Source organism: Apteryx mantelli, chromosome 5 (genome assembly GCF_036417845.1).
Source record: "Apteryx mantelli isolate bAptMan1 chromosome 5, bAptMan1.hap1, whole genome shotgun sequence".
NCBI lineage: Eukaryota > Metazoa > Chordata > Aves > Apterygiformes > Apterygidae > Apteryx > Apteryx mantelli.
The window spans coordinates 1,126,899-1,147,291 of NC_089982.1; positions in this window are offsets into that span (position 1 = coordinate 1,126,899).

A 20,393-nucleotide genomic window follows, 5' to 3' on the forward strand; every position below is an offset into this window, starting at 1 on the left:
ATTAAGTTCATGAATGATTAATAGTCCAGCGCAGTAGCCTGTTAATGGATGAGTAATTGACTAATAATTGCGCACCTTTCTAAGCCTGCCCTTAAATTAAATCCTGCCACCCCAATCCATCAAGTCTGTTTACTGAAACACCTCGTCGACTGAGCTGTTACCTACCCGCTCATCTGGCAGGAGCAGAAGGGAAGCAGCGGGCTTTGGCCTTTCGAAACGTTAGCAGCGCTGGAGTCTGATCGATCACACAATGAGAACATGTTTGATTGTTCTTCTTTAACGGGGACTACAAGCGGGTCCGCTGATTTGATTCTGAACGGCTGGCCTGTTGGCTAGTACGGCTGGCCCGGCAGGCGCCCGTGGCGAGGCAAGGCTTGGGAACCAAACGCATCTGAAGAAGCCAAGGTCATGCCCCATCTCGATCATCGTCTCCTTCAGCAGCGCTTGTGGCGGGAGGTTTTGAAGGAAGAAGCTTTTGCATGGTGGCCTTTTGCTCAGTGGTCCTCAAGGGACTGTCCCATTAAAACAGAAGGGAATCCGTCACAAATTTCGACTCTCTGCTCTCTACGTTGGTGGCCCAGTGAAAGGGCTGATGACTTGGTCCAGTCAGGAAGGTATTGAGCTGGGAAGTGCGAGTTTTGCAGTATGTTTCTCGCTCTGCTGCTGAACTGCGTGATTGACCTGGTAAATCCCTCTTTCCTCCTGCCCCAGGCCTAAAATTAGGGTCTATGCTCTTTTGGCCCGGAACGTCAGTATGTACAGCACCTAGCACGACACGACACCTCTCAGCTTTAGAAACCAATGTAACGGAAATAAAAGGCTAGCCTTAGCTATTTGGAAAATGAGCATTTTGCCCATGAAAACCACACGGAAACATCTTTCTTGTGCATGGGATGCTAACATTTTGGCATACATGTGAACACAGAGATATATAGAACTGGCCTCCCAAGTAGCGCATCTTCAGATACATTGCTTCAGAAACGCTGCCAGGCTTTGTACAAATCACAGCATGACCTGAACTAGCCCTTCGGGCCCATTTTCATCCATGGGCTGGACTCCATGCAGCCCAGAGGGCTGCACCTGCTCCTATGGCCCCACAGAATGTTGCTAAAGCAAGATACTTGCATTTTCAGTGGATGGTTTGATGATCACACAAATAAAATAGCACCAAAGTTTTCCTTCAGAAAATCCTTTTTGGGTATAACGTCAACTAACTGAAAATCCAGTTTTTGGCCTTCGAAAGAATTGTTTTAACAGAATATTTTCAAATAGACTTACCAAAAAAGCATTCATATTTGTATTCCCAGCATTTACGATGGAAATGTTTAAATAGCATCCCTTTGTAATTCATGATTTATTTTGTTCAAAATATGGTCTCTAGAAAGAAAAATGATTGTAATATTGGTATTCACAATCACTCCTGTAACTCCAAGGGCAAGCGTTTGCCTGTGAGGGAAGGCAAAATATCCCATAAAAAATGCAATTTCTTTTACAGGCTTCTAAGGAATCATTGTGGCAAAAAGAAAAGAGAACCCCCCCCCCCCCCCGAAATTATAAAAAATACTTTGGCTTTGTCCTTTTAGCTCTAGGTTTACGGAAAGTTGTAACTCAAGCTGTTTTTTTAAAAAGAGGCATGCAGTTTTTAAAAATGTGAAGATTAAAGGTTCAAGTACTTGCAAAAAGATTTAAACCAATGTTCATGACCTGACTCTAAATGGAAGCCCTGGACACGTGAGCTGCCTTTTCTGCAGGCCAGCTGATACCTACGTATTACTGCTGTACTTTTTGGCAGGGCTGTGATTTTTCATACATACCGCTAGTTTTACAACACTGCAATCCCTAGAAGAATTATGTCAAATTAAAAAAGGTTCTTGATATTTCAGTAAAATGAGGCTTGACCACCAGCTACTTTTACCTTCCTTCTCCACATGCCTCTGATTCTCTCATTTGCTCTCCATCCCTCCTGGGATGCAGGCACCTGAGGCACCTGAAAGCTCTTCCAAGACCAGTGTTAAGCACAATTCAAACTTCTAGGACCCCCCAAAATTAACCCATTATTACGAACAATCATTTTAAACACTCCTGACCGCCACAAAGAATAGCTGGGGTTTTCAAATAAAACCACCACGTCTCTCTCTGGTTCCATTTCACAATGATAGATATAAACAACTGGCTTGACAAGTTAATTTAAATCTTTGCTCCAGTATTGCCCAATCAGCAAGTACTGCACCTATCTTACCCACGCACTTATAAAGCCAAATTTTCAGAGACACTCAGCCTCCCAATTTTTCCAGCTAAGTACATGAACGACACTATTCAAAAGAACGCAACAGCTCCCATCCTTTGCCTCTACAGGCCACAACCGAGGTGTGCGGCGCCAGACGTAAGGTAGCCAGCCCCCCGCTTGGGAGCCGTAATGAAACAGCACGTCACACACCTCAAGGGTGTCTCCTATTGCTTCGGAATAACGAGAGGGAGCAGGAATCATTACGGTGTCAGCCCTTCCCGTTATTCAATTGTGCCCACTTGATACCAGGCTGCCTAAAGCAATAAATATATGTGCTACAACGACGCGGGTCCCTTCTGGAGCTTATAGACCCATTCTAGCGTGGCCTGCAGGTTCAACACAAGGCGCTTCCCGCAATTAGAATTTAATCACCTTGAAGAACAGCTGAGAATTTCAATCTTTTTTTTTTTTTTTTTTTTTTTTTACACCTCGGGCCCATCAATCTTGTTTCTTGAAGTAATTTAATTTCCCCCCTCTCTCTCAAAGCATACTAAATCTTCTCAGTGGCAAGAGAGAGCAAGTGAAGAGGAAGAAACTAATTTTTGGTGGAAATTTAAATACAATGCTGATTTGTTTGCTGGGAGCACTCCAACATACCTGCAGCTGAATACCTCCACCAGATGCACAGGGCCTGCTGGTCTTAGTAGGAGGCTGCCGGCAGCTGTGAAACAGCAGTTTAAAAGACTGAGGTAATTCAGGCCAAGTTTGTCCTCTGGTCCATTTATTTTCCCCTCTTTGGTATCTTAAAGCTTGCGCACTTCTGAGCAGTATTACCTTTAGGAGTTTTTTAAGACTGCAAGCTTCGGTAGACTGTCAAAGGTAGCCGGATTTTTTCTGGATTTTTCACAGTTTTGAGGTTTGCTCGTTCAAACGACAAGGCCAGAACATCTAAAGAACAGGAAAACAGCTGCCAACAGCTGGCCCTAGAAATGGGTCGGGAAAGGACGTGTGGTGCTGTCCTTGTCCTGTAAATAACGGAGTCTTTCCGCAGCACTGTCAGATATGACCGGGAGAATCCATTCGGAGCTGGAGGCACTGGAAGTCTCAGGCACGGGGCCACTGCCTCTATTCTGGAGATGAAGGGGCAGGGCATGGGGGCCAAGTTCACACAAAGGTGGTGGGAAGCTAATGGAGAAAACCCAGAGACCCAGGAACAAAAAAGTTAGTGCATCTGAGTAGGGCTTTAACCATAGACACTACTTCTTTCCCCGACATAGCAAATCACGTAATTCAGCTAATCCCTGGCATCCCTCTCTCGTAATTTTGGAATATGCTGGCCAAATTCAACCACATTTGAGTGCTTTGAACTCAATCATTTACTAGTAGCAGAAAACGCAGACAGGCATTCAGAGTTAAGACGCAAATCTGCAGCAAGGTGGGTTTCAGTGGGCCCATAACTCTTGGAACTAGTCTCTCCTCCTTTTTTTTTTCAGTTAAATATATATGTAGTTTCACCTAGGTGGTTACACTTAGGATTTCATTCCTGACTTGACAGGGTCAAGATGAGGAGTTTGTGCTGAGACACTAAGCAGCCAGGAAGAAATGACTTTTTACCCTCCGTTTCGTGGTCTGTCAGCCCAGTCTCTGTTAGAGATGTTCTTTAAGCTTCACCTTTTCAGAGTATAACGATCTGGCAGAACCATTGGGTCATTCAGTCCCTCCAGACACAGGAGACCAGACAGCTCAGAAGTCCATCAAACATCCCCACTAGATGCCATGTCAAAGACCGCAGCAGCTCGTAACACCAAAAACCACAGCCGTAATATACCAGAGGAAGAAGTCAGAAGGTATTGAGGTGCTGTCAGCGGCCTTGGGCCCTGCTCAGAAGAGGTGATGGTATAACAAGTCCCAGAGCCTCAGGAAGTGGGCTGAACTTCCTATTAGTAAAGAGGGCAATAGGACCAGTGGTCCTTGCCAGTATAAAAGCGTCCGTTCTGCTTCAAAAGGAGGTAAAAAGCAAACCAAATTAGAATCTAAATTGTTGCTCAGGGGGGGCAAAACATTCCTTCCTGGCTTCTGTAGCTAATGAGCTTTGAAGCATGAGATTAATACAATAGCCAGTGTCCACTCTGTGTTCAAACGCTGGACACAGATTTGGACATACCACTATGACTGACTCCCAAGGTCTCATATCACAAGTCTGGTCCCCCATCGCTAAGGCATATTGAACTTAGTTTTATGATACAATCCTTTCATGTCAATTTGGCACAAAAATCCATGTTGAAACACTGGAATTTCTCACAGGGTAGAAATTCTGAATTTCACTAGTCTCTAATGAATAATTAATTGCTAATCTAATTAAACATTAAAATCCATAATGAGCTGAAAGAGATTGACCCGTGTAACTAGTATAAAATGTGGTACGAATGCCTGTCACCGTGACTGGCAGCTGCTGTTTGCAACCTCTGTGCCTCAGATAAAAGTCACAATGTCTTTTTTTGCCTTAATTCCTCTGACCCGCGGCTTTCACTGCCTTTGCGCTTCTAGAAGATGCAGAGAAGAGGCTGCTTTAATTTAAGAGTTTAGTAATAATCCAGGTCACAAATATGTGGCAAAAGCCTGATCAAAAGCTCACTGTAATCTCTAGTCAAAGGCCCTTTTAGCACCGGTAGCCTTTGAATGTAACCCCAACTACAGCAACATGAACACTGTCCAATTACCTATGAAGAACAAGCACGATGTCTTTCTCACGCTCCTTTGGACAAGCCTATTTTGAGTATTATTTTATAGAGCACGACTAGAGATACTCTTAGCCCACCAGAAACCAACAAATACAGCTTAAAAGGCTCAGCAGAGGCAGAGATAAAACAGTTGCGTTACTATGGGTTAAATGACGCCTCCAGCTCAACGAAAATCGTAACAAATACGGTCGATAATTGGTGAACCTTTAAAGAGACGTTTCAGCTGCATCTCCCAGCAGCAAGCAACACCGAGAAGCCAGCATGCAAAAAGTCTTGTTCCCTACAACTGTCTGGCCAAAAGCACTTGGTAGTTATAATGTGTCTATTTACAAAGCTGCAGCAAGAGAAAAGCAAAATGGATGCAATCTGCAAAAAAAAAAAACCCAAACAAAAAAGAAGAAAATGGTGCCTTTTGCTGTACAACAGACAGTAGCAGAAAGGGTGATACCCAATGTCTGTTTTTGACAGAGCTTAGCCCCAGAGCTCCAGGACAGTGTTTTGGTGAAGATATAGTAGCAATAATTCAAGACCAAAGAGCACTTGGAGCTAAAGGCAGTTGGGAGGGTTTATTAAAAAGTAAGAAATAAATTAGATGCTCATAGAAATTGGAGCACGAGACAGCTATAAAGGAAGAAGCTGCCAAGCTGTAGAAGAAGAGCTACAAGGAGAAACTTCTAACAGTGGTGCAGACTTTGCAGAAGCAGCTGTTAGGAATTGCATTTTATAAAATAATCTCAGAGGACTAAGAACATCTGAGAATCCAGAGCAATGGGATACAAAATAGAGACAGTGAATACATGTCGTTCAAAGCATGAATCAAACTGGCATTAATTGTGAGGACAGAAATCAACTGTAACTAGGAAGGAAAAAAGTCTCCCCGGACACCCAGTTCAACCTGCTCCTACGGAGGTTTCACTATGAAGGTACTCTTGCCAGCTCCCTAGTTGGGCCTGAACTTGGTTTTGTTTTTGCCACAGGGATTAAACCACTGCATTACTGATACCTAATGAAGTGCATCTCCTTCAACTTTACAGAACTTATTCTCTGAGGACAGAATTAATTTTCTGAGAACTTCCAAGTAAATCTGCTAATTAGACTCTAAGCTAAAATACATGAAATAGCTTTCCTGTAATGTATTCTCCGCCTTTCCTTTGATTCAAATTACCTTAACAGTATAAAATACTTCAATCTTCTCACACTTAAAGAACTCATTGCAACTCAATATATAGACTACACTTGGGAAAAAAAATAGGTTGTAATGAAATAAAAAGAACAATTTTGAAGCAGCCAGGAACAGAATTAGCTCAAGAACTTGGGCCATTCTTAGATTGCCCTACTGTGGTATCAAAGATTACCCATCTACCTACCAGCCTTGCTCTGTAGCACATTGATATGACATCCCATTTACTTACCAATACATGCAAATATCATCTAAAAGGTTGAGTAAAATATGAGTGTGCACGATGCATCTGCATGTCAGATGATTAAGCCAATACCATGATTGCAGCTGTTTTATGCTGCTCTATTTATACAAATCAGCCCACAGCCCCAGTATACCTAGCTGGGATGCTTTCACAAATTTTTACTGCTGCAGAATGACTTCATGCATATCCAAAGCACTGCAGCCCCAGAACTGAAATAACTGGAAGACTTTGCATTGATGGGTCATATTCCTAAAGCACCCCTTGGGGAACTGAGCCCAATTTTAAATGTAATTTGCAGTAAGGTCCCAAACACCTAATTCAAATTTCAGCTTGCAGTGCTTTGGTAAGTAGGCATACAGCCCGATCTACGTGTGATTTGGAGCGCATATATAAAGGACCCTAAACTCTCTAAAACTGCATGTAGAGTGTTTCTTGTTTGAAGGGCAACTCAGAAAGCTGAAATATTTTGAGTTGAGAGCTGGCAGGACCCAGCCAACCAGGAATGCCAGCATCTGCATGCCTGGTTTGGTTCTGTGGGAAGGTGCCTCCCTGAACTTCAGATTCAATCTTTAATTTTGGCAGACCACAATTACTATATTTCCTTGCTTGTCCTGAACGCTGGAGGCCCAGGTTCAATACGCTTTTGTAATTCAAAGATCCGGCCCATCTATCGAGCATTTCTGGAGAGATGGGAGCAGGTGAAGAATGTCTCACAGAAGAAAAACTGGAAGTAAAGGACACAGGAATGAGTGCTCTCAAGACGAGGACAAAACTGAACCCATGCCAAATAGATATGTTCCCAGGATGTCCCACAAAAATTGTCAAGAAAGGTGGAAGAATGCTGGGATTTATGAAAGGGCTCAGCTGTGAAAGAGTCACCTCTGAGGCTTTTGGGAAAACTGTGTAGGGAGAGCTACACTTGGCAAAGGGAGTTTCCTATGAAAAACTGGAGTTTAAGGTTAGATTTTAAGCTGGCATGAGCCCCCTGGTTCCACCGAGACCAAGGCCTGCGCTCAGCCTGTCCCCCAGTAAATAATTTTATTTGATCTTGTTGCTTGAATTACAGGTCCAATTATTTAAGTCTCTTGGGCTTGGAGATTTTACGTAGAAACTATTTAAATGCTGATTTTCCTGTGAAATATCAAGACCAAAACCTGGCAAGCAGCTTTCTTTCAAAAGATAAAGAAAATCACCCCTACTTGATAACAAATCTGCGAGTGAGCAGGCTGGCTACTGCAGGGCTCATCGCAGGAAAGAGGGAAGGGTAAGCACCTACCGAGAGCTTTAGAAGGGGGAATGCAGCAGCATCAGGGCTACCACGCCGAGGCCCTGCTCGTTTAACGTCACCGATTGTCCAGTGTTTGTAAAAGGGATATTACGTAGACCCGGATGAATTACCATTAAGGAGAGATTTATAAAACCTGGGTCTGCAAAATAAAATCCTGAGCTCAAAGCTACATCGGGGCACTGAGGAAAATGGGGGGGGAAAAGATCCCAAACCCGTCTCACGTTCCCTTCAGAAACTCTTTAATGACTAGTTATGAATGAAAATCGTGCTCATTCGATTATGGGATTAGACATATTTAGACTCAGAGGCATTCAAGAAGACAGGAAAGATGTTTCTACAAAAAAGGAGAAAAGACAGATAGAGGAGGGTACAGACACAATTTACTAGGCTATAGCTTACCGAAAACCACCAAAACACGTAACAGACAGGTCAGTGGCTACTTGTTTTTCTCATAGTAACAGAGAAAAGTTATTTACTAAAGGATGTCACGGAAAACATCAAATGCTGCAGAAACGTACTTTCCCCCACAATGAGTTCAAGGCGGGCATCGTCACGCCTTTGCCTTCTGAAGCACATTTGGAAGTGGGAGAAAGTCACACAGCTGCTGACAAGCAGCAACAGGCATGAATTCACATCTACATCTGGCTTGATCAGCGCGTTCCAACCAAAACTATGAGTCCTGCCCTCCGCCAATAATATCAGTCAGCCTTTTACTGAGCATACGGATTTACACTTCCAGAATTCAGCTATTCAGTCGAGGTGTTCTCGTCTTCAGAATGAAATACAATGGTGTCTGTGACTTTTTTTGAGGTCATTAAAGACAAAAGTGAAATTATACTCATTTGTAAAAAGAATGGTGGTATAAATACTGCTGCTTTCTCATTCAATTGCAGAAATACCCCTTCACATTGCCACACAGATCAGAGAAATGCAAGCTGTAAGGGGACCTGCAGGGACCTTCCAGGTCTAATCCTCCTCTGAGGCAAGATGAAGGATTCTCAGTCCAACATGATGATCAAAAACAAGTTCTTGAAAACCTTAGAAGTTTTCCTGTCCATGTCTGAGCTGGCTTTTCTCTCATTTCTAGTATGTCTGTACAGCCTTTTCCTCTTTTCCTTAGTGTCTGTCGCTTGCTAAAAGAAACTGTTTTGTGTAACAGTCTTTCTGTCATTAGCTCTTCATGCTTGTATTCCTCCTACATTCATCCAGTGTGTGTCCTTATTTTTGCCCTTTGTCCACAGTTCCTTGCTCATTTTCACATCACAGAAGACTTCTTGTTACTGCCACAATCATCTCTAAACCCACTTTTCTTTTCTGAACACTTTGCCACTGTCTTTCTCATAGTATCAGATTTTCCTAAGTCCTTACTATTTCCTTAAGCTTAACTTTAATTATTTTGCACCTTCTTCTCTTTAAAGTGATGAATTCAATCCCTCATGACTGCTTTCATCCTAGTTATCTTTTCTTCTAGATTCAGTCAGCTCCTCCCTGTTAATTAGAGTCAAATCTAATGTAGCCAGTTCCCCAGGGAACTTCTACCTTCCCAAACAAGAAGTTCTCTCCAGCATCCTCCAAGAATTCATAATACACAGTCTATGACGGCACAAAGTCCTTAGAAAGTCCCCAATCCCAACCAAGTCTTTGGTTTAAGATCCCCAGATCCAATTTTTCTCCTGAGCACAATACCCCCTTCTTGTCTTCATGCTGTTGCTTTGCCATTTCAACTTCACAGGATCCCCTCCAGTAAGGCTCTCCTTCTCCTTTATTGCTGGCATATATGCACGGATGTCTTCAGTATCCTGCAGGTTGCTCTTTTGTTTTCCCTGCTCTCTTTTTCCTGGCCTAATTTCAGTTTGCCTCATCAGACTCTGGCTATTTCTGGTGACTGCCACTTTGGTTTGCTCTGCTTCCCTGAAAGTATGCAAATTCCCCATAACCTAGACACACACTCTCAGCTGTAATTGATCAGATCCCACTGATTCCCAATGGGAGCTGAAATCTCAAAAGCCTCTGGCAATCTGGAAACACCAGGCAAAGCTCAACAGCATTTGCTCTGAACAACAGAAAAGGTCAGACAGGATGGACATTGACTTCATTGCTTTCTCCATCCCAAATGCTGCTCCTCATCCTGACAGCTTGTTCCATTTGAGCCCCTTGTTCTCGGTTGACCCAGACCACTAAAATGGCTTCAAACAAATATTTTGTAAGTATTTTCTGTCTTTTGATCAAAACCTGGGATATTTGGGAGATTCTGATGACTTCTCAAGAGAGTAGAACTTCCCATCAAATCTATGGGACTGTCTGCATAAAGCTGGTATGAACCTTCATAACATCCCAGCAGACCTCGTAAGGGACCCTCCAATTTTACACATGGGAACCTGAAACATGAAGAAACAAGCGGATTTGCCCAAGAGAAGGTGAATTTGTGGGACAGTATGACAATACCTCAAAAGATGATAACCCTACTCAGATAACTCTTCACATCCACAGAAACCTGAAAACCCCTACATTTGAACAGCTCATCTCTGCAGTATGGTTCCTACGGAGGATGTTTAATATCCTAATGCACCCAAGCTTTACTGCAGATTCTCATGTGGCTCCTACCTTGGCCTCTTCACTTGTAGTGCTTCCTCTTTCCTGAGGTTTCTTATCTTCTTGAGACAGTTAGGACATTCATTAACAAAGGAACAATGAAGGCCTTGTCACCGTTTCTACTCCTGTGGTCTATTACCCTATGTACCTGGTTAACCCAGAGTTACAGCATTAGCAGTGATGAGCCATCTAATTAGCAACTGCTTTTGGTATTTACTTGAACATAGAAAGCTAATAGGGGCAAGTGGCAGAAACGGAACTGGAACTTATGACCATTACCATGCATACCTGCCAAAACAGGGGCTCTGAATTATGCCGCCAACAGCTTTAATTGAAGCAAAAGGTCCACTGCTTGCTGTTAACAGGTGCCAATTATTTTGCTGTTGTAATTGCAGGTTGCTCAAAATTGGTGATCAGAAGTGTAGGTTTTAAGACACTTACGTGTTTCCCTGCAGCATCATTTAAGTCCTGAAATGTCAGTTAGAGCTATTTTAGACTCCTGAAAACACTGCGGGGAAAAGCAAGTTGCATTATCTGTGCATTCTCTTCAGAGTTTCAAGGTGCATGCAAGCAACTAACACTGCTGAATTACCTGATGTATCTTTAATTACCCCATCCATTAAACACTACGTTGCCCTCTCTAAATGCTGCATGTTATGTCTTGTGCAAAACAATAAGACACATTCATTACCACATGCAGACTCAGCAAGAAGAAAATCCTCACCGTGTACTAGTCTTTCAATGTTGTGGCAGAATTACATCAACATTTCTTGTGGGTCATTTATCACCTTCTATGGTCCATGTTTTCATTTCCTCTGTGCATATTTACAAGCTAAACTGAGACACACAGCTCCTGAAATATTGACCAGCATATCTTGATTTATTATAGTATTGTTATCACGACATTCAGTTGGTTTTGATTTAATACCATTCATTGTCCTATCAAAAGCAATTATGGCAGCATAAACAAGTTCTAGATTTTGCAAAGATGGAGACTGCTGACAATAAAGGTTGTTTGGCATTTCCCTTTCCAAATGACTCTTTCTAATGGTGCATGTTGAATAAAAAGAGGTCAGCTCATCTTATTCAATCCTCAGAGAGTCAGGTATTATCAATTTTTAGGGTCTCCTCACTGCGGCACTCATCTAAGATCTCCAAAACTCAAGCCATTTATCAGACAGAAAAGCTACAAGTGCAGAGCAATTTCAGTCCCCTTTAAAAGGTGCAAATCTCAGAGCAAAGTGCAAGTGCTAGAGATAAAATGTTTCTCTATTACAGTTGAGGATGCATCAGAACATAAATATAACTCAGTCCTTTTAAGTTGCAAATTTCTCACTCTGCTGCAGCTTATGGAACAAATCTCAGACCAAAACAGTGAAAGCCAGAGGTAAAGTATTCCTCAATATACCCCAGTTTAAAACACCTCATAACTCACTGTGTAAAGTGCAAAGTTCAAAGTGCCTTTAGCTTTAGTCTAAAAGGCAGAAACGGCAATTTCAAAATGAGGAGTGGAAAATCTATCAAGATTAAATAGAACCAGGCCAATTTCAATGACATTGGCAATTATGACAGCGATGGAAGGATCTCATTTTTAACAAGTGAAGTTGTCTCTTGACTGGCCACATCAGTTCTGCCTGTTGTCCGTGACCTCAGCATCTCGGAGGTCCACTCTGTCTGTTATAGCAGGATGGCTCAAGCACTCAGCAGACTTTGTTCCCAAATCACCTAATCACCACCCACCCACTCATGAGGTGGAAAAAAGAAAACATTGACTGTTTCAGCTGATTTCCATATAGGTCTTTTCTGAAGTTCTACCACGTGGCTCATGAGAGCTTTGGTCCTAACAGTCAGATGACATCTCATAGCCTAACCTCTTGGTCAGAGGAGAGAGAAATCATGGAAGAGCCCAGTCTAAAAGGACAACAGGGCATGAGGTACATGTATTGTCGCTCACAGTGCTACTACAGAGCAGATAACTCCCAGTTTTTACTACAGAAATGCTGATAAGTTTTCTGGTCATTTGATTTGTTGATCAAAACCAGTCTTCTACATTTTCTACAGAAAGTTGAAACTTCTTGTGGAAAAAAAAAAGCAGAATTCTTTTACTGTAAAATAGTCCTGATGGTAGATGGTAGAGATGGTAGATGGTAGAGAATCCCCTAGAAATTAGGGTAGGCTTAATCTTTCTTTCCCGTGTCTGTATGGGCATCAGCCAGAGAACCTAGCTGACTGGCAGATGGGAAGTCAGGCATTCCCCTGCATTTCAGCGTGGACTCTGGTGGAGCTGCATGTGGTCCAGATCCTCGGGTGCATTTGGGGTCCTGTGTTGAGGGACCCATAACTTTTCTGAAGCTCTGCCTTGCATCAGTTCTCTCCCCACACACAAGAGCCGGGGCAGTACAAGCCTAATCTGTCAGCCCAACGGCGTGCCAACAGACCACAGAGCAGATTTTACTGGATGGTTTAGAAAGCTCATGTACTTAGGCAATATCAGAGCAGGGGCATGTAACAGATTCTTCATTTACCAGGGGGGACACATAATCTAACCTAGTTAGAATGGGAGAAGATTTAGAACAGACATTGCAAATTCTCAGTGAAGAAAGATATTTTTAAACTGCTTTCCCCCCTCCCTCAATGGTTGTTACTTTAACATCCGTAAGGGAAAGGCACATTGCTTACTGCTTCTCAGAGCATTCCCCTACCAAAGCTAATTGAATCAAAAAGCCCCATTTCAGCACAATCAGAAACAAAACTCTACAGCAGCGTACATTGGGTAAAGGAGAACAATTTTGTGGAAAAAATGTTGTCCCCACCATTTTCCACATTTGAAAGCCATACAAAAGCATCCAAAATTTCTAGCCTGCTGATGACACTGTACTTTCATTAAAGGACCCACGTTTTCATTACAATCTTAGTTCCAAAGCAACAATACCATATAAAATTATGAATTTTGGAAAAAACATTGATCAGTTGTTCATGTCATCAAAGCCAAATCACAACGCTGACCACAGTGTGCAAGTTTAGCCTGTAGATTTGCTGCCTCGAGGCCTAATCGCATTCCCTTGCGAGGAATAACTAAATGGACAACTTGTTTCTTTTACCCACACTTGCTGCACTGGCATTTTTGAGTGGTTTTTAATAAAAAAGGATAGACATACAATAATAGTTTTGTATGTGTCACCTTCTGGGACAGCTGACATTGTCCTGACCTTAGGACAACCGGTGACAATTCTCACTGCCCCTCACCTCTCAATATGACAAGTCAGGATGGCCTCTAAAAGCATGACAGCAGTGGCAGTGATGTTAGATAAGAAAACGGTTTTGACTTACGCTTGTATCTTTTTCAGCTCCTTGCTCTTTTCCTTTGGCTGTCACAGACCCCTCTGGCAAGCATTGCAGTCACCAACAACATTTGGAAGAAAGAAAAGATATGCTGCTTTTTACAGCAAAAATACCTGCAGGAAAATTAACCCCAGCATGAACAGCCATTGATAGGTATATTGCCACGTCTCCACTGTCATCTTCAGCTCTGGGCTCAACATGGAGCGCATACACTTTGTGAGACAGCAAAGACACCACGCCAGTGGATGGGTTTCAGGCTGACCCGATCTTGAGCAGCCACAGTGTGCGCCGTATTAACCGCTGGCAAACATCATCCTAGCCAAAAGCATTGAAGGTCCTCTCCCAGCTTCTCAGCTTGCTTTCTTACTTGATCTTTGTCATGACAAGGTTGTTTGCATTTAGTTTTGGCCAGCCTGCTTTTGTCTATCCCCAGACAGGGCTCTCTACTAGACATGGGCTGAGAGATGAGAAGGTATTTGCCCCAGTAAGATGAAATAGAAGCTGCAGAAATCATTTTTAACTCTGGGGTTCTTTTTATATTCCTTCAAGTTCCTTCAAGAATGGGAAGTCTGAGAATCTATACACACCACATTTTCTTGCTCGTCTCTAGAAGAACATGTGCTTAAGTTTGCTATTTTGCAAAAAAATACTTCTGCAGTGTTATATGACTATATAAGGATGTCAAGTAAAACAGGCTGTGTCAAACTCTACAGATTATTTTTAATTAATACTTCAAAATTACTGTAGCTTAGCCAGTACCATGTTAGCACTGCCATCAGTAATTACAGCAGTGAGTGCATTATTAGTAAAATCATGTATGCATCCAACACAGTCTACATGCTACAGTGAAGTCAGTGGGCTCCTGGGAAAATACAGAATTTTAAGCAGGACTATTGATCAACATGTGGTGTCTCCATTTTACTATCCAAGATAGGAGAAACAACAACCCATAAATCAACTCATGTGATATCTGCTTAACAGAGGGAAAAGAGAGGCAACACGCAGGGAAAGAGAAATTGGTTTGTTAGAGAATGGAAGGAAGGGCTCTCTGAAGAAATAAGAAAAAGGGGGCTCTGCGGGAGGTGAGAGTGAGTTACCTGTCAGAAAAAAATAATCTTGCAAGCAAGCATGATGGAAATGTCCATGTCCCTGGGGCTCATGCCTTAATCTCTCCAGCTTGCTTCCACTAAGGGGATAGAACATCTCCTGGAGAAGCAGGCATTGGTATCTGGGCTGGGTTTGCTCCAATGCTCAGTACCAGAACCTGCATATGTGGTGAAAATAAACAGGTCATAGTAAAAATACAACCAGACTTTAGGCCTGATTTCTCCTCCAATGGAAAACTGACCTGCATGGCCACAACGCATTTAACAAGTGAGGGGTAGGAGAAAGGTCAGTAAAAGGGGAAAAGAGAGAATATGAGAAGAGAGAGTTATCAGCACCAAGACTGATGAGCACATCTTCACGAGGCTATTTACAGCTTCACTCCCATGCAGGGCCCAGACTGAGGCTCCCATGTACTCAGGTGTCCACCTTGGGTTCAGAAGAGAAAGCTGGACTTCCTTTCCAAAACCAATGCCGAAGAAAGAGAAGCCATCACACATCTACAGACGCAAGAGTCATGTGGGGGAAGCTTGGTCAGTTCTGGACTAATAACATAAAGGTTATTCCAATTAATGGATGGCAAGAAGCAGTTTTTTGTAGTCTTTCACGGTGGTGAAGAGACCATATGGGCTACTTGGAGTGATTTCCTTACTAAAACTATGCTTCTTTCAGCCACTTCTTACTTCTATCCAGAGAGCCCCCCAAGATCCTCTGTGTTTGGTGAGATCTGCTGATTTTCCTTCCAGCTCACTGAAACTGATGTACCAGCAAAAACCTCCAGTGACTTACACAATTACACAGCAAAAAAAAGCACAGCACTGAGAAAATTAGCAGTGTTTAAGGTCAGCTGTGCTTGTATACCCTGGCAGAATTCAAAAGGAAGAATCCTTTCTTCTTCTGCTTCATGTGCAGCCATTTAACATAAATAAATATACATCATTTCCTCTTAAATACGTTGTTGTCCACAGCTGTGATTGCCAGGCTATAACTAAGGCTATCACGATTATTTCTGCTTTTTTTTTTTTAAGCTGAGGTTTAATAAACATATCTGTGGGAGTGTGGGAAATTCAAATGAAGGTGTGAAGAGAGAATAAAGAAAAGCTAAGATTTAACTGCAGAATCCATTCTGGCAAACAACCACAATCCCGAACCTGTGACAAAATCTTTACTCTGGGAATACAGAAATAACAGAGAATATCCAGGTCTTGGCAGGCTCCTCTCCTGCAAGTCACGGCTCTGTTTCCTAGAGGGATCAGACCCAGACAACTCCAGGTCTACAGACTGCCTCCGTCTTGACAGCAAGGCTGCTGACTCTGGTTCAAAGGGGCTCCCCAACATTTGGGCTGCTTATTAACAGGGGGTAAAAGCAATATTTCCTTCTGGTTTCAAACGCACTATTCATGCAGAAGCAGGGGGACTGTACTACGGGGGCACTAAGCCAAGCAAGTCAGTGCAGACCTCCACGCTCCGGCTGTCCTCTCATCAGTTTTCAGTTTAAACCTACATCGGGTTTAAGTTTTGGGGAACAGGAGCTGACTCGCCAGTGCACCTGTACAGCATTCCTCTCTCTATATTGCTACTCAGCCCTCAGATACTAAGGAGAGGGCTGAAGCTTAACAAGCAAGAAAGACACAAAACAAGAGGGAAGGCTGTAATGTTGTCAGCTTTCTGCTAAGATCTTTTGCTCTCATTATGTTCCCATCTTATTTCTTCATGTAAACTTGGAACATCGCCTCTTTATTAGATGGCATGTACTTAGTCTAGTAAGTGAAACATGAAGCATCTGCCCTACTGCCCATTAATTGCTGAGGCTTAACTGTGAGAGGAATCATTAAGGAGGAGAAATTAAGGCCCCATTTCGGCAAAAACAACTCATTTGCTTCACAGAAATCTGCGGGTTTTATTTCTAGTTAAGCATATGCTTAAGTACATTGCTGAAAGGAGCTGAAGTGGACTTGCACAGTTGATCTGACTGTGTTTCTCCTGAACTTCAACCCTTCAGTGAAAAGCAGGCACCACACATTTCTGGCCTTCCATGTGATTTTACCACTATTAAAAAGTTGCTGGTGGGGGAAGCTGATTTGTTGTGGTTAAAAAAAAATCTATTTATCATTTTAGCTTCTTTGCAGAGTAGGGTTATATTTTTCCCTCCCGAGGTGAACATAAAGCACAAAGGCATACATTATACAATTCACAGATGTACGGACCAGCCTGAGAAATGTCTGCTCCTGGAGCAGATCCAGCTATGTATTTCTCTCCCTTCCAACCTACCTGATGAAGAACAGATTTTACGTTTTTGTTCTCTTTTCCAGGATTACAGTGTGCCGACCACACTGAGGTGAGGATCACCCTCAAATACCTCCATATTCAGTAAATCCCAGCAAACACAGAGGCACCACTGCCAGATCTGGAGAAAGGGACAGAAGGAGTTGCTGTCTGCCAATACTTATTTCAGCCTCCTTATACATCCTGATTTATGTCCAGTTATCACAGCTGCTTCATTGATACCCCGTCTGAACAGCTAAATATTTCAAAGAGGCCAGTAACACTACTTAAGCTGTAAATTCTTGCATGAACTCCTCTTCCTTATCCGGAGATCTTATATCCACATGCTTCTCTACCAGCAGACTGCTCTACAGACTACACGAGGGAGCTGGTATCCTCCAGGCAGTCTCCAAACAATCAGCACTTAGAATGGATTTGTCATTACGATGGATTGAGAGGGAATGTGTATTCCTTTCAAAAAGGTACCTCGGTCTTGATTTCAGCAGCCAGGAAATGAAAGGTTGGACTCAACCCAAGCATAAGGCACTACGCCAAAAAAATCATAGTCTGCGTGCAGGTCTCATCAGCCTCTCTCACAGAAACGCTTTGCAGGTTACTATTCTCAAATGCTTCCCATCTGAGACAAGATTATTATTTTTTTAAAGCTAATTAATTAAACATCACTGAGCACTTTCCATTTGTTAAGCTTCCCCCATTTCAAGGACACAAGCTGGTATCACAGAAGAAATATTTAATACCACTTGGCACCGGCCTAACTCGATATCCTTCACCATCAGTGAGGGTTTTACTACTTTAGTGGGACCAAAACCAGGTGAGAGCCGAGGGCTTTAGGAACACCGTTCTGTGTCCCTGTTTTACAGAAGTGTCAATGCTCCAAGGATGTCACCATCCCATACGATTGCATAACTGAGTATCCAACACATATATCCAAGACTTTGCAGACCCCGGTTTCCCTGGCATTGCCTACCTTCCTATCTCTTGCCGAAGCAGGGTACAGAGGGGCACGCAAGAGATCCCCGGACAAAAAGGAAACAAAGCACATTTAAAGCCCAGTACAGAGAACCGTGTTTCTCTCTGCCACGAATATGTTATCATGACTTACTGAAAGTTGCACTCCCGTGCAAGGGCACTGGAGCCCGCACTGCATGAGTGAGAATCCTAAATCCCAGCAGAGCACAAAGTATTCCTTGACAGAGAATTTTCTCCCTCCAAAAAAGGGGGAGTTTCCCATGAAAGCAATGATCTGTTTGCATCCTTTCAGGGCTTAGGTTTGAGCAAAATAAAATCCAACGCTTCCTTTGCTATTTTACATTGAAACAATTCTTTAAAAGATCATCGCCTTCGAATTTTTATAAGGAAAAATAATTTCCTGAGTAGCTTTGTTAGAGGGGGAAGACGGCAGAAGACTGACAACTTGAGAAGTACCAGAGGTCCATACAGCTGTTAAAGAGGCTCCAATGGAAGCGGAGAAGTTCCAAGTCTGATGACTGGAGTATCTTATTATACAATCTGAGCTTCCTAATAAACTTGCTGAATGTCATTATGTTCCAGTGGAACTGGGAATCTCTCCCTGCAAATAGAGGCTTTGCTTCTCAGAAAAGTCAGGGCTCCCACACGAGCAGCTTAATATACAGCTGGTTTTCAATTTGAACAGCCATCCTGTCCAATTCTGAGACCACTGTAAACCGAAGTAGTTGATGTGGCTTCAAATGTATTGGTTGCAGTGAAAAGTGCAGCAGCTGGCTAAAAAGCTGTGTTTATTCTGTGCATGTTTGTTTTTGCACAGTGCAAAGCCTCATGCCCCTCAAGTAGGCTCTTCATCATCATCCACTTCTGTCTGTACCTCTTAGGGAGTCCAGTTCAAGAGGGGACGTGACGCTGAGCTGATCAGACTAGCTCTCTGTTGCCTTTGTACTGCTGCGATGGTGTGAACCTCAGGGGACAGATGACAAGCTCTGGCTGCAGTGGGCCCAGCTTCTGGGAAGAAGAGTAAAATAAAACTCAAGGATGACCTTGGAAGAGCCAGCAAGTGATCCAACTTAAAACAAAAAAACAACCCGAAACATAAATTTCCCTCCTAGAGCCAGATTATGGCCCATGGCACTAGGCAGAAGTAGTGTTTGCACTTGCTGAACAAAGCTGACACCGCTGCTTTGCAGAACAGCTCCAGCGATACTTTCTTAAAGGTTGGAGCGGTTTGTTGTTTGGATGTACACAGTAACTGCTGTCAGAAGACAGCAGAGATGGTGCACTTTGCTTCGGCCTTTAACCGAATGCTTATTTGTTGTTGGGAAGCACAGTGAAATCAGTGTTTCAGATCGAAGCGGCAACTGGATGTTTTCACCTCGCAGGATTGCTTTCACCAGCCATTCCAGCAGAGCATTTCAACCCTGCCAAAGTAACTCCAGTAGCTGAAATCACCAGCTGCACTAGCAGGAGAGAGGTTATTTTTCACCTCTATTTCTAAGATAAAAGGCATCATAGGTGGTATGTTATGAGTAGGTTTTTTCCTCCAGCCTCTCAAACTGACTCTGGAGGCAGCAGGTGGCTCTTTCCTCATACAGCCCTTGTTTTGGCAAACTAATAAGAATCCTAATTAGTGCTGCGCTACCACTAACTTCTCCCAGAGAGTCCAATGCTCTCGTCTACAAATGTCAAGTTTCCTTTTTTCATCTCATACTGTTGACCTTAATGTGCTCTACAGGCTGTCCTTTAGACAGCAAATAAAAACAAAGCAGTGGATGAGAGTGAATGCGTTTTCACATAATGTTCTAGCCTGAAGAGTCCAGACCAAGACGCTATGGAAGAGCTTTTCAAAGATCTCAAGTAGGGCCAGCTCACTTTTACACGACCACAGCCTCAACTGCGAAGGAAAACAGCTTGAATGGGCTCGTGTGGGAAATAGCACAGCCAGCACAGAGCTTGCCCTGACGGAGTCGTCCAACAGTCTCAGCGTGGCAGCTCTCCTTTTAATCCAATCACGTCCTTAGCTTGCTCAGTTGTTGAGAAAGAAGAAATTTCAAACATAAAGTTTAAACAACACAGTGATGTCTACCAGGATTTGCAAAGAGCCTGAAACAGCCCCCAGTGAATTAAATTATTTCTTTTCTTTCACAGAGGTTTTAGCTTCAGATCCCCAGGTGCTATTGACACCACTTCAGTAGCGTATGGGCAGGTGCATGGTAGAAAGGAAGGCTTTGTTGCAGTGCCCCGCAAACACAGTGCAAACAAGATGGATTGAGATCTGCTCCCCCCATGGAACAAGTCCATCAGGTCTGAAATCCAGAAAGAAACGCTGGCCAGCCTTCCTGCACCAAGCAAAACGGCAACGTCTTGCCTGCACTCCTGCTCCGGCCTTCACTGTCTAGGAGGACTGAGGTTACCACCAT